This window comes from Micromys minutus (genome assembly GCF_963924665.1).
Source record: "Micromys minutus genome assembly, chromosome: 1".
NCBI classification, from domain to species: Eukaryota; Metazoa; Chordata; class Mammalia; order Rodentia; family Muridae; genus Micromys; species Micromys minutus.
The window spans coordinates 259,855,787-259,860,450 of NC_137969.1; the positions used below are offsets into that span (position 1 = coordinate 259,855,787).

A 4,664-nucleotide genomic window follows, 5' to 3' on the forward strand; every position below is an offset into this window, starting at 1 on the left:
GGGCCTGTCTATGAGGGAGTTTCTGGATTGGGTTAAACTGAGGAGAAAGACCTACCCTGAGTGGGGCTATCACTCTTCCGTGGGCTAGAGTCTGGGACTGTACATAAAGACCAGGCTGAGGCTGAGCAAGGACACTCCTGACTTTATGCTTCCTGACATTAGCCATCATGTGACCAGCTGCCACATGCTCCAGCTGCCATGGCTTTCTGCCATGGTGCTCTGAACCCTCAAACAATACACCTTTTTAAAGAACTGTGTGTGGGTGTGTGTATGTATATATATACCTTCCTCCCCTCCCTCAGTCTCTCGATACCACCTTCCGTCTCCCCCAGATCCACCCCCACCCTTCACTTTCTCTTAGACAAGAATAGCCTTCCCAGGGACTTCAAGCAAACATGGCATAGCAAGCTACACAGGACCAGACTCAAGCCATCACATCAAGACAAGACAGAACAAGAAACCCAGTAGGAGGAAAAGGGTCCCACAGGAGGCAAAAGAGTCAGGGACAGCCCCTGTTCCCACTGTTAAGATTTTCATGAAAACATCAAGCTACTCACCCAAACATATGGAGGAGACCCAGGACTCCCAGAGCTCAGCCTAATGTTTGGCTGTGGTACTCTGTATCTGTTTCCATTAGTTGCCATCTTTGATAAAGTTTCTGCTAGAACTTTTCTTCTTTAGGTTGCTTTTGTTTCAGTGGTGAGAAAAGAAAACCAAGACCACAGTCACCTTGATGGGAACTGTCTTCTTCAGCTGACTATATAGTCCTTAGTTAGAAACCCAGATTCGATATGGACATTAATTCTTATGCAAAGCAGCTATCTTACAGAATGAATAATATAAGTTCATTAGCTTTAACAGAAGTGAGGTGGTTCATGGTCTCTGTTGTCGATTTCTAGTTACCTGAATCAGCCATTTAATCCCAACTCTGGACGGTTGAGAGTTTAAGCCCACCCCTGCTTCGGGTGCCCCAGACTTTAGAGTTCAGGAGGGGTGAGTCAGAATTCAGCCGAATTTACCATGAGAGCTACTGATCACCTCAATGGCCATTCCCCATGATTGATGAGGTGGTGATGTCACCGAGGAGACCTTGAAGTCTGACCTTCAGAAACTGAAGGAGAAGCAGGACATGTTGGACAAGGAGATCTCCCAGCTAATAGCAGAGGGCTACCATGTGATTGAACTGGAGCAGCATATTTCCCTCCTCCATGAGTACAATGACATCAAGGATGTATCACAGATGCTGCCGGGCAAGCTGGCTGTGACCACCAAGGAGTTATATCTAGGTTTTGATCTAAACCCGAATGACTGAGCAGCTTCTTAGAGATTTTTATCTACAGCCCACAGGGACAGGAGGAAGGGGGCATAAAAGACAGAGAGACCAGACGGTATATTCATATAATTTCTAGATTAAAGAAAATGCTAGAAGGCCCCCAAAGTTTGGGGTGGTCCTGGAGAAGAGGGATACTGGGGGGTGGGTGTTGTCAGTATTAAGGTCCCTAAACATACTTGTGGATGTATGTGTGTGGTTGTCCCATTTGTTAATTAACATATGAGCTATCAAAAATATTAATAACTCAGATTGTTTTATATTGCATGTGAGCAACAAGAAGCTACTTAAGGAGTACGGGGCCATTAAAGCAAAGAAGCATCAGACTCCATTTGATGCTTTTAGAAATTCCCTGAAGCTCGAGCTGGGGTGTGTGGTTAGTAATATCCTTGACAGAGGTGCACAGTCAGTATTGCCTAATACAGTCATCTTGCTTCATAGGAAGCTGAGGTGAGAAAAGCCAAGTTGTTTGTTTAAGGTCACACCGTAGGTGCTGGAACCATCAAGCACTAGTCAAACCACAGGGAGCATCTGATGAGGTGGTTCCTGGAAGATGCTCTGCTGGCTTCCCCACCCACCTCCTCCACAGGAAGAGCTTGTTGGTGAGGTGGAGAGGAGGCAGAGCTCTAGACCCCTTTGGGTTGCTGATGTCATCAGTAAATTCTGATGTGAAGAACAGTGGGACTGTAGTGAGTCAAGTCTGGCCTAAAGACAAAGGCAGGAGTCTGAGCTCTTAGAGAGAGAGAGAGAGAGAGAGAGAGAGAGAGAGAGAGAGAGAGAGAGAGAGAGAGAGAGAAAGAGAGAGAGAGAAAGAGAGAGAGTTTTCTCTCTTTTCAAGTGGAATAGTCCTGTCTTTCTCACAGTGTCTTATGAAAGTTAAGTGAGAGCTACGTGGACACAGCAATGCAGATTTCAGATGTGATACATCTGGTGTTTGTCTCCCTAGCACTGCGAACACTCTAAACTGACCTTCTACGTGGTTGTACTTGGGTGCAGTCTTCCATGCAGTCCTTGGAAAAAAATTCTTGCCCTTAGAAAAAAATTGGATGATAATAACAACAAATGGAGAAAGAAGAGAAAGCCAAATACATCACCAGCCCAGCCGGGACAGTCAGCGTGCGACCCTGTTTAGGAAGCACCCCATACCTGTGTGTGTCTTCAAAGCTAGAAGCAGCTTCCTGTAGGAGAGCCACGGGACCAGGACTGGGCCTCTGAACCTTGAAACACTCTCTGACGCTGAGATGGGCCCAGGAAGTCCAGCTGCTGACTTCTCAGAGGAAGTGTCAGCGCCACTGGGCAGAGTTGAAAGACAGACCAAAGAGAAATACGATGAAGAACATTAAACCCTTCAGTGCTGAAGACACTAGATCCAGAGCTATGTGAACAGGCTTGAGAACTCCCCACAGATCACGGTGCCAAACTCTGCTGACAGTATTTTCGAAGGCCCCCAACAATTGCCCAGACAGAATTGACACTTGATAGTATATAATCTGCCTAATAAATTTGATTGAGATTGTGACATTTTCAAAGTTATTTCTAGTATCTCAAATTAAGCTTTAAAGGGAGACTTCCCTTTGATTCAGCTAAATCACCATAATTGGTTTTTAAAGCGAATAGAAACACACTGATTATCAATTAAGCCAATGGATTGATACAAATGCAGGCTCGCGTATTTGTTTCTAAGCTTTGCCCTTCTCCCCAATACTCCACACTTACTTCTATCAATCTAGTGATTAGAAAAACAAAGTTCTGGTAAATGATGGGAACGTTATACAAACAAGCGCCATGGAGTGAAGTCCACATGTGCCAAGCGTGGAGGCTCTGTTCATTTGAATGTGCTTGTCAGCACTCGGGTGCGGCAATTTTCATTATGAGCTGCTACTAGCAATAAATACAGGCCCAGATTTAAGGGGAAACATGGCTTGTTTCCTCTTCCCAGGGACCCTATTTGGCTGCATCTTCTGTCCATGACTCCCACATTCTGTTGCTGCGGTGAAAGCCAGCGACCTACAGAGTAATTAGTTTGGGTTTTGTCTACACAGCACCCACATAAGCAATTGGAAAGTGAAAAATTCAGCCAAATCATCGGGCTTTGTGTGTGGCAGTTCCCGAATGACTTTAAATAGCCAGTTAGTGCTTTTCTGTTTGGTGAAAAGAAAAAAAAAGCGGCATTTTTCACTAATTGGTTCTTTCATCAGCATGTGGACCACTTTGTCAATAATTGGCCTAGGAGGGGTGAGCATGTTAGACTGTTCTTTTGCCCTGGGATGGGGAAGAGAAGAGAAACAGAAACAGAAAGAAACTAGACCTGCAGATGAATGGAAGGTCTGTGTGAAGGTGAGACACTAAGGAACTCAGGCAGCACGGTGACTTGAGGTCAGCAGCCCTGTCTTTGCATGTATACACAGCCGTCATCTGTCCTACACATGGCACCAACTCTGGAGGGCATGCATCGCAGCACCCTGCCAGGCTGGGTGAGGCACCATTGCCTGTGGTTACCCCAGAGAATCCCATTCTGCAATGGAGGCTGGGTTCAGAGCTTGGCCCTGCTGCTCTCAGGGCTGTGCTCTGAGGACCAGTGACCCAGAGAAATTACTTTTAAGAAAAAGAACTGAGGAGCAGAGGCTAACATTGAGGCCACACACCCTGAGTAGGAAGTAGAGCTGAGCTCAGAACCTGTCTCTCACCTGAGTGGTGCCCACCTTTAATCCCAGCACTCGGGAGGCAGAGGCAAGTGGATCTCTTAGTCCAAGACTAGCCTGGTCTATGGATCGAGTTCCTGGACAGTCTGGGATACAAACAAACACCTTTTCTTGAAAGATCAAAAACAAATCAACATCAACAACTCTCATATAATTCACAGACCATTGCTTCGACTCCAAACAGAAATGTAGGGGTTAAAAGGGGCCTCAGGACATAGACACTGAGAAGGTCACTGAGTACTCTGGGATCTATGAATCCACATTTACCTTTTTGATTTCTTACCCACCCAAACGTGAAGTGTTCTTGTCTCACAGGAATCCATCCTCATCCCTTTCTCTGGGATACAGCTATTTTGGTCCATGAACAGATGTGTGTTTTTTCCAGTACAGTGGTCCCTTGCTGTCCACTGGGGGATTGGTTCCAGATCCCCATAGATATCATCAAAACTGCAGACGTCCATGCTTGCATATATAAAAAATGCTGTAGCTTTGGCAAATAGTTTCTACATGATTTCTTGTATAATTTAAATAATCTCTAGATTATGCATAACGCCCAATACAATATACTTTGCAGGTATCAATATTGTTTTGCTTAAGAAAGAACAGCAAGGGAAAAAAAGAAATCTGTGCAT

The 4,664-nt window shown here is 45.3% G+C and overlaps 1 pseudogene across 1 annotated transcript; it reads left to right on the plus strand.

Annotated features, from left to right (window-relative positions):
* The first annotated feature begins 1,055 nt into the window (after positions 1-1,055).
* LOC308423466 (DNA repair protein SWI5 homolog) lies at positions 1,056-1,312 on the plus strand (annotated as a pseudogene). The gene has a single exon. The product of its transcript is annotated as a DNA repair protein SWI5 homolog (transcript).
* Positions 1,313-4,664: the final 3,352 nt, after the last annotated feature.